We start from the raw sequence: 15,688 nt of genomic DNA on the forward strand, positions 1-15,688 counted from the left end.
TCCCCGTCCGAGCTAGAGCGCTAGCCTTTTAACGGACGTATGCTATTTGAGAAGCGTACACGTTGGTTTGCGTGTATTATTAAGATGATTATACAAAGGGTACAAATTATATATACGTTAAGTTTAGTTACCAGGGTGCTCAATTTCGTAGAATATTTTGATAAACGTTTCTGGATGAAACAACTGAAATCTTGTGATCCACCTTTATATACAGATTATACGATACATTAAAACTATGAACTCACCAACTTTTGTGTTGACACTTTTAAGCATGTTTATTCTCAGGTTTCTAGAAGTCTTCCGCTGTTTGCTTATATGTGATACAAGCTATGTGCATGGAGTCATACTTGCTTTATTCAAGAAAACTTTGCATTCACAAAATCATTACCGTGTATCTTATTTTGACTTCATTGTCAATGGATGTATTATGGTAAACTATTATTTATGGTGATTGTCTATATGTAGAAATCATCAAACGTTGAAAACCTTAGAAATTGATATTCATTTAATGTGTACCTTTTGAAAAGAATGCAATGTTTACAAAACGTATCATATAGAGGTCAAATACCTCGCAATGAAATCAATGAATGACATGTTCGTCCAGATGGATTTGGACGGGTCGTCACAGTTGGTATCAGAGCGTTGGTCCTAGTGAACCAGGTCTTGCATAAGTGTGTCTAACTGATAATTGTTAGGATGCATTAGTAAGTCTGGACTTCGACTGTGTCTGCATGTCAAAAGTTTTGCTTATCATTTCTTGTCAGAAATTATCTGTCTATCATCTTAAGTCTAAACGCATCTTATTGCATTGATTGCATAGATAGTGTATAGACAAAATTCATATCTTGGCATATCTATTACAGTAAACTTTGACTGCCATCTTCCAAAAATTTCTCCGTAATTTATGGGATTTTGGTATTATATATACATATGTAAATTATGTATTGATAAGTACCAATCTAAATTCTATAATCTATTTCATATCAAAAATCATCTCTCTAATTATACAAGATGGATCCCGTATCTAGTTCAAATTACTTAAATTCCGACAGCTATTCCGATATGGATATTCACCTGAACTCTGAAGAAAGTGTAACCGGAATGGATCAACCAATCAGCCATCACCTATTCTGGATGAATTAGAGATGGGTTCGTAGCCTACTTAATCATTGGAGACAAGAAGAAGGTGATCCCTTCTGTGATGACCCGAAAATTTTCGACCAAATTTAAACTTAATCTTATATGATTTCGATACGATAAGCAAAGTCTGTTAAACTGAATCTCAAAATTCTTGAACTATTCAATTACCTTTCGTTTATTCACGATGATGCACGAATAATTATATGTAAATAGATACATATACTATAACTTGAAAACGTAACTAAGTGTTGGGTATATGATACTGTGCATTAATCTTATTTGATTGATTACCTGATTGATATATTTAACTACGGAGTTAAAAGATTATGCCAAACGATTCAAGTAAAAGACATTTACTGAGTCTCTTAAGGATTATGATATCATTACGGGTCTCTATTGAGAGGTCCACGTTGATTTGAGAAATTATTCATTTTTAACGGTATTCGGAACAAATGATAAAGTGTTTGTTTAAATAACGTAACTTGGACACATACAATAATAAGGAATATTAACTGTTGGAATTAGATATATGAATAACCTGTGTTATGTATTTTAAAAACGTGTTTATTAAATATTGAATATATATATTTAAATATAATATTAACTTGGTCATAAAACAATCTGTTATTATATATATAATAACAAATAACGAGATGATGATTTATAGAAGTAAATGACCAAAATACTCGAAAGTTTAAGATATACTTTGAGTGGTATAGTTTAGGAATAATTTAAGACTATATTTTGACAAAGGTACGAGTCACGAAACGTAATGTACAAGTTTTCTCAACGTACGAAGGGACACTCGAAAAACCGGAACCGGGACATAAGTCGAGTGATGACGTACGACTTATCGGAACAAAAATTACAAGTCAACTATGCATGTGAATTTAATATAATATATAATTAATTATTTAAATTAAATATATTATATATATTATATTAAATTATGTCGACAAACAAAATTACAAAAAATATGTGAGCTGGATCTGACGGCCATGCGATCACATGGCAAATAGGCATAAAACCCATGCGATCGCATGGGCATCAGAATCAGGCCACACCTATAAAAGCTCGAGCATTTTGGTCTCTGTCTTACACACATACATCTCATACTCCATATTTATATTATTATTATTATTATTATTATTATTATTATTATTATTATTATTATTATTATTATTATTATTATTATTATTATTATTATTATTATTATTATTATATTATTATTATTATTATTATTATTATTATTATTATTATTATTATTATTATTATTATTAAGATTAATATTATTATTAATCTTATTATTATTAATATTATTAATTAGTATTATACATAAAATACTACGACGAGGTTATGAGTGTGTCACTTTCAAAATGGTTTTAAGAGCGGGATAGAGCTAAGGAAATTATGGGTTATTGCCAAAGAGGTTATGGGTAATGTTCGAGGGTATATTTATGAATCAAATCTAGTGTTTATCATCTCTGTTGCGTCTACGTACTTTTCTACAATATTGAATCTCAATATTAATACGTAAGCATTTATATTTTATATTTTATAAATTAATAGTGTATACATACTAGTGCTCGAGTGTATATATTTATACATTATTGTACGCTAAATTTTGTCGTTAAACAGTTATGATGAATCACGAAGTAAATACATATATTAATGATAAAAGGTATATGATATGCATGTTTTTGGAAAGCTGGCGAAAAATCAATAACTTTTCATTTAGAAATCGCGTAATTTCGGTGAACGAATTAAAAGATATGATCAACTTAATTATGATTGATATTGATTGAAATTGCTTTTGAAACTTGTTTGTAAGAATGATAAATTGGATTTTTGAATATTACCAGGCAAGTAAATGAATCCATATATAAGGCACGTCTCGTTTTGTTGAATTATTGTCAAAATTGACTTTTTGAAACGACTTTGGATAACTTTTGTATGTCGATCTCGAGCATTAGGATTGTTATACACTATGACCTGACCTAGCTTGATAGACATTTATTGACCAACATATGTTCTCTAGGTTGAGATCTACGGTTATTTGGTAATCCGAGTTTCGATCACATTTTGGTGAACGACTTTATATGCTGCTAAGGTGAGTTTCATATGATCCCTTTTACTCTCTACATTTTTGGGCTGAGAATACATGCAAATGCTTTATAAACTGATTTACAATATTTATATGCGTGAGTTTCATTGCTCCCTTTTTAATTGCTTTTGCAATCTATATTTTTAGGCTGAGAATACATGCATTTTATTTTAAACGCAATGGATACAAGTACATACTAAATTCTACACTGAGTTTGAACCGAAAATCCCTTAGCTTTGGTAACTGTTAACTGCCAGTTATAAGAACTGGTGGGCGCGAGTAGTAGTATATGGATCCATAGGGCTTGATATCCCCGTCTGAGCTAGAGCACTAGCCTTTTAACGGACGTATGCTATTTGAGAAGCGTACACGTTGGTTTACGTGTATTATTAAGATGATTATACAAAGGGTACAAATTATATATACGTTAAGTTTAGTTACCAGGGTGCTCAATTTCGTAGAATATTTTGATAAACGTTTCTGGATGAAACAACTGAAATCTTGTTATCCACTTTTATATGCAGATTATGCGAAACACTAAAACTATGAACTCACCAACCTTTGTGTTGACACTTGTTAGCATGTTTATTCTCAGGTTCCCTAGAAGTCTTCCGCTGTTTACTTATATGATAGACAAGCTATGTGCATGGAATCTTACATGGTATATTTTTCAAGAAAACGTTGCATTCACCAATTCATCACCATGTACCTTATTTAGACTGCATTGTCAACGGAAGTACTATTGTAAACTATTATATAAGGTGATTGTTTATATGTAGAAATCATCAGATGTCGAAAACCTTTGATTTAATATTCATTTATGGTGTGCCTTTTCAAAAGAATGCAATGTTTATAAAACGTATCATATAGAGGTCAAATACCTCGCAATGAAATCAATGAATAACGTATTCGGCCAAATGGATTTGGAGCGATCGTCACAGTTGGTATCAGAGCGTTGGTCCTAGCGAACCAGGTCTTGCATGAATGTGTCTAACTGATAGTTGTTAAGATGCATTAGCAAGTCTGGACTTCGACTGTGTCTGCATGTTAAAAGTTTTGCTTATCATTTTTTGTCGAAAATTACATGCTTATCATTCTTAAGTCTAGACACGTTTTACTGCATTGATTGCATAAATAGTGTATAGACAAAAATTCATATCTTAGCGTATCTGTTACTGTAAACTTTTCCTGACATCTTCCGAAAATTTCTCCGTGATTTATGGAATTTGGTATTATATATACATATGTAAATTATGTATTGAAGAATACCAAACTAAATTCTATAATCTATTTCATATCAAAAATCATCTATCTAATTATACAAGATGGATCCCGTATCTAGTTCAAATTCCTTAAATTCCGACAGCTATTCTGATATGGATATTCTCCTGAACTCTGAAGAAAGTGTAACTGGAATGGATCAACCAATTAGCCATCATCTATTCTGGATGAATTGGGGATGGGTTCGTAGTCTACTTAATTATTGGAGACAAGAAGAAGGCGATCCCTTCCATCCACCACATTGCCCTCTTGGCGAAGAACCTGAAGCACTTACCGGCGAACCTGTTCGTAATACCATTTTCTCTCTCATTTCCAGAGTATCTAGTCATGATTATATACTATCTCACATTCTAAATCTTATTCGTCCGCTCGTCCGAATCGACAATCATCCCGGTGTAGTAGAAGAAGTCAACGAGCTTCGCGCTCGGGTAGTGGCTTTGGAGAATATGGTGCAAAGGTTACAAGCACCAGCAGCATCACCGGCATCAACAGTACCACCGACAACAACACCAACAGTACCATTACCACCACCAACAACATCTGCATCGCAAACCTCAACTTCACAATCTGTTCCACGAGCATCAACGTCATACGCACCGTAGTTACCAAGAAATACCAGCAACAATAACCGATGAAGTATTAACTCATTTCCCCTGAAGAAATTTTATGTATATTTAATATATATGAATTTTGAAATCAAAATAAGTCTTTTCGTACCAAGTTATTACGTGTGAATCTTAACTGGTAGGTACTACTCTGTTAATTCATATTACTAATATGCTATGATGTACATACTTCGTTAATGACTTAACCATCGTTAACTACAATCTCTGTTTCCAACTCAATGAATTCCATTTCATAATAAACTAAGTATATTATTCAATTATATGGTTGATTTTATAATTTCATCTTCGATGTATTCGAAACTTTCTAGAAAACATCATTCGTACCTTGCGAAGTTAGCAAGAGTTCCATGAGCACCAACATGATTCACTGAGAAAATATCAATAAAACTGAGTATTGATTACATTAGTGAAATACTCCGTAAAGATTATTAAATCTTTAATGTTTTATTCATTTCTAATTCAAGTCAAAAATCAAATGAGCTTAATATGATATTAACTCATCAAATCTGTATTACATCTGAAGAAAATATACATACATATATTTTCATAAAGACGGTAATAAAAATTCTTTTGTACAAAATATTACTTGTGAAATCTTTAACGGGTAGGTAATTCCCGAGAAATATTTAAGTTCACAATTAATATGTTACACTGTACATTCTTCAACTTTGATTCAAAAATTATTAACTATGCTCACAGCGATATACAATCGTTTCCATACAAATTCAATTGCATATTCTGATATTGACGGATCAGAATCCAAGTCAAGATTTAACAGGTGACATCATTCTTAGATCTCTACATCTTTCAAAGCTATACTTTGACTTCAAAAATGTGAAAGATCCTTTAGCATTGTTATTACTGAAAATAACCTTGCAATTCCTTTCCAAAAGTATCCAGTATTATCAACCGTTCAACCAGTCAACGACGACCTTTCAGACTTGTAACTTTGGCATATACGTTTTTGTTACTGGGGAACCTTTCATGTTCCACCACATTAGCAGTAAATTTACCAACAACTTCATTGATCTTTGACCTTCCGAAAAATCCTTATACTCATTGAAACCGTATCATGTACTCATCTACATCTTGTAACGGCAATTGCCATACCAACTATCAGGAATTAGCAATCAGTATTTTGAAATCTTGTAGCACGTCTACGCCAACAGTTATATGTGTACATATAACGTCTACCTCTTGGACTTACATACTTTGAATGTGAAGTTTCCGAAAAACACCCCAAACTACGAAACTAGTTCTCCGAATTTTGGAAAAATGTTGATGAAGCAGCAAAAACTGTAAACGACCTTAACAGTCAAAAGTTTGATGATAAAGAATAGTATGGTGGTAAAGCTGAGAAAAAGAGAAAGTTTGGAACTGGAAAACGGATTGAGCAAAGTATGAAAGAGGCTGTGGATAAATCACAAGGACGAAACCTGTCTTCAAAGAATCCAAATGATTCAGTATCTGTTGAAGCCATTAACGAATACCTTGCTTCCGAATCTAAACCCTTGCGGACAATATTCTTCATCATCCTCTGATATTAGAAATTCTAAGATATCATCGTATCTTTCATTATAAATATCCTCCATATTTTTGGAGATAATTTCATAATCATTCTTATCGAAAATCAATTTTCTCTTTACGATATCTGTGTTACACCATAAAAGAAACTATTTTAGTTTCTAAATTCTGAAACTTTCAAGTTTAAAATATAAATGTTTTGAAGTAATGTTGGGAATTGAAGCATGAGTTAATATAATATAATGACACTTGATCAACGTGATTATATTACAGTAAGTCATGCTGAGTTTCTAATGGAACGTGATAAAGGTTCACATATCATACCCTCATCATGAACCATGTTACATAACTCTTTCATTCTATATAATCTCTAAAAATATCAAGAAAATATTTTCTTAATGATTCGGTCTTTTTTGAGGTATTCTGGTAATTTGACAAGTCAGATTGTGCTATTACCATTTCTTTCTTAGAACATTAGTTATGTTCATCTGAAACTTCATACCTACGAATTCTGGACCATTATCCGCTTGACTTAAGGTCAGGAAGAGAAAACGAAAGCATGAAGCTCCGAAATATAATGGAGAATATAAAGCCCAATAACAACCTCAAAATTTACAAACTGTGTATATCAATGCGTATAGCAATATACAGACACGGGAGAATGAAAAACACTATAACCCCAAGGTAATGGTAGAAGAAAGTAACTTCCTCTGGTGGTAGATGAAAAAGAAGAATGACAGATATGAAAGTTAGGAGTATATCAAGAATAAGAACTGGATGAAGCATTTCACAATCTTTTGGAAGTATGAAATGAGGAAGAAGATGTAGGAGTGGTGAAAATAATGAGACGAAAGGGGGTTAATTTATAAGCAAAATAACAGACAGAGCAATCGAGGCAGGTGACCTCATTTAAAGAAGATCTTAATTTCCTTAAATTCCGAAGAATCAAATCTTATTTTGATTATGAAGACTTTCTATTCCTTAAATTTCATAAATCAATCGTTACTACGTCAAGAGATAAGACGCATCTCTATTCTCTATTTCACTTTATTACGATAACTTCCCTCATACGCTTTGAGTAATTGGATTGTGTTATCCATATTATTCAACTGTGATAAAACTCTAATTATCAACTCATATACGTCATGAAAACATTTTTATTGTTAGCCATGATGACCTCACTCAAATTTCAGGACGAAATTTCTTTAACGGGTAGGTACTGTGATGACCCGAAAATTTTTGACCAAATTTAAACTTAATCTTATATGATTTCGATACGATAAGCAAAGTCTGTTAAACTGAATCTCAAAATTCTTGAACTATTCAATTACCTTTCGTTTATTCACGATGATGCACGAATAATTATATGTAAATAGATACATATACTATAACTTGAAAACGTAACTAAGTGTTGGGTATATGATACTGTGCATTAATCTTATTTGATTGATTACCTGATTGATATATTTAACTACGGAGTTAAAAGATTATGCCAAACGATTCAAGTAAAAGACATTTACTGAGTCTCTTAAGGATTATGATATCATTACGGGTCTCTATTGAGAGGTCCACGTTGATTTGAGAAATTATTCATTTTTAACGGTATTCGGAACAAATGATAAAGTGTTTGTTTAAATAACGTAACTTGGACACATACAATAATAAGGAATATTAACTGTTGGAATTAGATATATGAATAACCTGTGTTATGTATTTTAAAAACGTGTTTATTAAATATTGAATATATATATTTAAATATAATATTAACTTGGTCATAAAACAATCTGTTATTATATATATAATAACAAATAACGAGATGATGATTTATAGAAGTAAATGACCAAAATACTCGAAAGTTTAAGATATACTTTGAGTGGTATAGTTTAGGAATAATTTAAGACTATATTTTGACAAAGGTACGAGTCGCGAAACGTAATGTACAAGTTTTCTCAACGTACGAAGGGACACTCGAAAAACCGGAACCGGGACATAAGTCGAGTGATGACGTACGACTTATCGGAACAAAAATTACAAGTCAACTATGCATGTGAATTTAATATAATATATAATTAATTATTTAAATTAAATATATTATATATATTATATTAAATTATGTCGACAAACAAAATTACAAAAAATATGTGAGCTGGATCTGACGGCCATGCGATCGCATGGCAAATAGGCATAAAACCCATGCGATCGCATGGGCATCAGAATCAGGCCACACCTATAAAAGCTCGAGCATTTTGGTCTCTGTCTTACACACATACATATCATACTCCATATTTATATTATTATTATTATTATTATTATTATTATTATTATTATTATTATTATTATTATTATTATTATTATTATTATTATTATTATTATTATTATTATTAAGATTAATATTATTATTAATCTTATTATTATTAATATTATTAATTAGTATTATACATAAAATACTACGACGAGGTTATGAGTGTGTCACTTTCAAAATGGTTTTAAGAGCGGGATAGAGCTAAGGAAATTATGGGTTATTGCCAAAGAGGTTATGGGTAATGTTCGAGGGTATATTTATGAATCAAATCTAGTGTTTATCATCTCTGTTGCGTCTACGTACTTTTCTACAATATTGAATCTTAATATTAATACGTAAGCATTTATATTTTATATTTTATAAATTAATAGTGTATACATACTAGTGCTCGAGTGTATATATTTATACATTATTGTACGCTAAATTTTGTCGTTAAACAGTTATGATGAATCACGAAGTAAATACATATATTACTGATAAAAGGTATATGATATGCATGTTTTTGGAAAGCTGGCGAAAAATCAATAACTTTTCATTTAGAAATCGCGTAATTTCGGTGAACGAATTAAAAGATATGATCAACTGAATTATGATTGACATTGATTGAAATTGCTTTTGAAACTTGTTTGTAAGAATGATAAATTGGATTTTTGAATATTACCAGGCAAGTAAATGAATCCATATATAAGGCACGTCTCGTTTTGTTGAATTATTGTCAAAATTGACTTTTTGAAACGACTTTGGATAACTTTTGTATGTCGATCTCGAGCATTAGGATTGTTATACACTATGACCTGACCTAGATTGATAGACATTTATTGACCAACATATGTTCTCTAGGTTGAGATCTACGGTTATTTGGTAATCCGAGTTTCGATCACATTTTGGTGAACGACTTTATATGCTGCTAAGGTGAGTTTCATATGATCCCTTTTACTCTCTACATTTTTGGGCTGAGAATACATGCAAATGCTTTATAAACTGATTTACAATATTTATATGCGTGAGTTTCATTGCTCCCTTTTTAATTGCTTTTGCAATCTATATTTTTAGGCTGAGAATACATGCATTTTATTTTAAACGCAGTGGATACAAGTACATACTAAATTCTACACTGAGTTTGAACCGAAAATCCCTTAGCTTTGGTAACTGTTAACTACCAGTTATAAGAACTGGTGGGCGCGAGTAGTAGTATATGGATCCATAGGGCTTGATATCCCCGTCTGAGCTAGAGCACTAGCCTTTTAACGGACGTATGCTATTTGAGAAGCGTACACATTGGTTTACGTGTATTATTAAGATGATTATACAAAGGGTACAAATTATATATACGTTAAGTTTAGTTACCAGGGTGCTCAATTTCGTAGAATATTTTGATAAACGTTTCTGGATGAAACAACTGAAATCTTGTTATCCACTTTTATATGCAGATTATGCGAAACACTAAAACTATGAACTCACCAACCTTTGTGTTGACACTTGTTAGCATGTTTATTCTCAGGTTCCCTAGAAGTCTTCCGCTGTTTGCTTATATGATAGACAAGCTATGTGCATGGAATCTTACATGGCATATTTTTCAAGAAAACGTTGCATTCACCAATTCATCACCATGTACCTTATTTAGACTGCATTGTCAACGGAAGTACTATTGTAAACTATTATATAAGGTGATTGTTTATATGTAGAAATCATCAGATGTCAAAAACCTTTGATTTAATATTCATTTATGGTGTGCCTTTTCAAAAGAATGCAATGTTTATAAAACGTATCATATAGAGGTCAAATACCTCGCAATGAAATCAATGAATAACGTATTCGGCCAAATGGATTTGGAGCGATCGTCACACCTTCCATCCACCACATTCACCTCTTGGCGAAGAACCTGAAGCACTTACCGGCGAACCTATTCGTAATACTATTTTCTCTCTCATTTCCAGAGTATCTCATCATGATTATATACTATCCCATATTATAAATCTTATTTATCCGATCGTCCGAACCACCGATCATCCCGGTATAATAGAAGAAGTCAACGAGCTTCGTGCTCGGGTAGTGGCTTTGGAGAATATGGTGCAAGGGTTACGAACACCAGCAGCAGCACCCGCAGCATAACCGGTACCACCATCATCCAAACCAACAGGATCATTACCACCACCAACAACCACATCCGCATCACACGCCTCAACATCACAATCTGTACCTTGGATATCAACATCATACGCACCATAGGTACCAAGAAGTACCAGCAACGACAAACGATGAAGTATGGATTCATAACTTCATTGGAGAAACATTCTACGGCTATTATGTAATTTCTAAAGTTTAGAGATTATCTATTCTAGCCTTAACCCTAAATCAGATATAGTAGAAACCCTTATCCGAATGGTGTAAGATACAAGCTAGACTTGTTTTACCAACAGCATCAACAGTACCCTTAGCCTCACCAGCACAGTTGTGAAGACCCGTCCTAATCCATCTGGACGAAGTCCATATCGATTATAAACAATTCACAACAGTTGATTACATCGCGAGGTACTTGACCTCTATATGATACCTTTTACAAACATTGCATTCGTTTTTGAAAAGACAATATTTCATTACATCGAAAGTTGACAGGCATGCATACCATTTCATAATATATCCAACTATAATTGACTTGATAATAATCTTGATGAACTCAATGACTTGAATGCAACGTCTTTTGAAATATGCCATGAATGACTCCAAGTAATATCTATAAAATGAGCAAATGCACAGCGGAAGATTTCTTTCATACCTGAGAATAAACATGCTTTAAAGTGTCAACCAAAAGGTTAGAGAGTTCATTAGTTTATCATAAATAATCATTTCATAATTTTAATAGACCACAAGATTTCATATTTCCATTTCTCATAAACATACGTCCCATACATAGAGACAAAAATATCATTTATATGGATTGAACACCTGGTAATCGACATTAACTAGATGCATATAAGAATATCCCCATCATTCCGGGATCCTTCTTCGGACATGATATAAATTTTGAAGTACTAAAGCATCTGGTACTTTGGATGGGGCTTGTTGGGCCCGATAGATCTATCTTTAGGATTCGCGTCAATTAGGGTGTCTGTTCCCTAATTCTTAGATTACCAGACTTAATAAAAAGGGGCATATTCGATTTCGATAATTCAACCATAGAATGTAGTTTCATTTACTCGTGTCTATTTCGTAAAACAGTTATAAAAACAGCACATGTATTCTCAGCCCAAAAATATAAAGGGTAAAAAGGCAAATGAAACTCACCTAATGTATTTTGTAGTAAAAATACATATGACAATATTGAACAACTGAACAATGCAGGGTTGGTCTCGGATTCACGAACCTATATCATTTATATACATTAACATATATATTTGTAATCGAACAAATTTATTATATCTTAAGTTATATATTATATATATTTAATTTGTATGTATCTTAAAAAAATGGCTAATGTTTATATAGTTATATTAATATTTATATATGATTAATATTATATAAAAAATACATCATTTGTTATATATGAATGTTTATATAAAAATATATGTTTATTATAAGTATAACTTTATGTGCATAATATTTATTTGTTGTAAAAATAATAATAATGATAATACTAGTAATAAAAATAATGATGATAATATTAATGTTAATAATTTTTAAATGATACTTTTGATAATACTTATAATCTTAATGAATATGAAAATGATAATTTTAAAAAATATTGCATCTTTAATAATAATAACAAAATTGATAATAATAATAATAATAATAATAATAATAATAATGATAATAATAATAATAATAATAATAGTAATTCTAATAATAATAATATTAATAATAATATTAATAATAATTAATAATAATTAATAATAGAAATTCTAATTCTAATAATAATAATAATAATAATAATAATAATAATAATAATAATAATAATAATAATAATAATAATAATAATAATAATAATAATAATAATAATAATTGTTAAAATACCTCTGTGAGGGTTTGTTGACAGCTACAACAGATCGAGAAGTAGCAGAACCAATTCGCAGAGAAAAATCATGGTGCAAGGGTAATTTGATTTCTCCAATCGATCAATTTATCAATCAATCCAACAACAATTAAAGGTATAACCGGTTATCAATTTATTATCAACATCGTGTCAATATCATCATCAGTCTTCATCTTTATATCATCATCATCATCATCCGACACACGTAAACATGATTAAGAATGGTTCCAATATTTGTGATGGTGATTTACGGTTATTAACAGGAACAATAGCCATCGTTGGTGTTTGATTGGTTTGAGGTGAACAGAAACAGGATGATAGGAAGGAGATGAATACGAGCAGGATTAGGGTTTTAATTACATGTATCAAATCAAGGAAGGTAGTGATAATTGATTAATTGTTTGTATTTCAATTAGTTTTAAATTGGTGTTTGATTACCTAATAACAGTTTATGCAGGTTCATCGATGGTGATGCTCGATTGCAAAGTTAACACAATGCAGTAGCAGTTTACAAAGGTTAGATGATTCTTGTTTGATTGAATAATTTAGGAGTTAATGAATTTAATTGTGGTTATCAATAAGTAATCTGGTTATGATGGTGTGATTGCAAATCGAAAGTAAATTTGGGTTGTTTTGAATTGGGTCGATCAAGATGTGTTGCAGGTGTGTTGTTTTTATTTAATTATTTATTTATGATTCTAACGAAAAATAAAATAAGTTATGGTAGTGTGCAGTAATTTGTTTTGTGTTTGTGAGAGTTCTTAGCGATTTATCAGGCTGCAAACAGCATAACAGGAAAAATTAAAATGGGTTTACTTATGCTTGTTCATACAGAATCCAGGAACAGATTATCGAGCAATACTGGTGGTATGTGGTTGTTTGGGGTGATGGTTTGATGGTAGTTTTTACGGTGGACAGCAGCAGTAGGTAATAATAACAACAATATCATTATCTTTGTAATTACTAAACATTATCATCGTATTCTGACCTATTATATATATAAACATGAAAACAAAAACTGCAGTTGTTAGTATAAAAGTGACGACCTGTGTGGTGGTTTACAATTGTTGAACGAAAATGTAAGCTAGCAGTGATAGTTGATAAAGTTATAGCCTATTCTATTAATAGTTTGATGGAAATGCTTGTAGGTTCCATCATGGTTTTGGCTTGGTGAAGTGATTTCGATACGATTATGATGGTGGTCGTATGATAGCCAAGGAAATCAATAATAGTGGTAGTTCTCGGTCGAGAAGAGAAGAAGAAGAATCAAGTGGTGGTGGTGATAGATTGGCGTGTGGTGTTTGAAGGAAGATGGTGATTGAGACGGTGATGACTCACGATGAAGATGATGAAGAAAAATGGTGATGAATGAACCGGTGGTTTGATAGATGAAGAAATTCCTTTTGAACAGAAGTTAAACGATTCATTATATGAATTGAATTTGTCGACATAATATTCTGGCCAGAGAGAAAGAAACAAATAAAATAGAAAGTAGATGGGGATGTGTAACGGGTTGCAATTGTTAATCTGCTTTTGATGTAAGAAAGTCAAATAAGATCAATAATCATATAAAGTTGATTGTAACTTGAAACTGTATAGGATCCTTTTCACAACAATACGTATTTACTCTTATTCATATTTGATTATACTGTATTTATATATGTATATATATATATATATATATATATATATTTATCTGTATATGTATTGAATATATATAAGTACGGGTACAAGTATATGTATATCTAATGTATATAGATAGATAATGACATATGAACATAGATAGATATTGCTGGGAAATGATAGGTAACATAAAGTAGACTTTTGAAACTCTAATTCAATTAATTAAGGCAATTTAGCATAGTAAAGATCAATTTAACATAGTAAAGAATTTGGTGATTTGTTATGCAGTGGATTGTGGGGATCGATTACAAAATTAAAAGGTTGATTGATCAAACTTATGTATCGTATATCATTATATATATATATATATATATATATATATATATATATATATATATATATATATATATATATATATATATATATATATATATATAGCAAAGGACTAGTAACAACACTAGTGATGCATGTCATAACAACTAAAAATGATATGCCAAACATGATTGATGTTAAAATATCACCAATTATAAGGTAGAAAATATATCTTAGTAATTATCATTGATTAATCGGTAGGATTCAATTGTATATATATAAAAAAAATAATAATAATAGTGAGCCGTGTCAACTATAAGTCCAAAAGTAATATGAGTAATAATTAAACAAATATAGATATAATCCATTTTCTGATCACCATTTATTTTAAAATCTCGCAAGTTCGTTTATAAGCAAGTAATACAATCATTTAATATTTATTTTTAATACACTTTATTTATATATATAGATATATTTTAAATAATAATTATTATAATATACTCTTTTTATTTTTATTACTTTTTAATAACAACAACATATAATACTTCAAATTATATTTCAAATTATTTATATATACATACACACATATCTATTTACAATTAATTGTTCGTGAATCGTCGAGAATGGTCGAAAGTCAAACGAATATATGAAACCGTTCAAAATATTTGTGACTCAACATTAGCTTATCGTGTCAAAATAATATAAGATTAAGTTTAAATTTGGTCGAAAATTCCCGGGTCATCACA

The sequence above is a fragment of the Rutidosis leptorrhynchoides genome, chromosome 10, assembly GCF_046630445.1.
Source record: "Rutidosis leptorrhynchoides isolate AG116_Rl617_1_P2 chromosome 10, CSIRO_AGI_Rlap_v1, whole genome shotgun sequence".
NCBI classification, from domain to species: domain Eukaryota; kingdom Viridiplantae; phylum Streptophyta; class Magnoliopsida; order Asterales; family Asteraceae; genus Rutidosis; species Rutidosis leptorrhynchoides.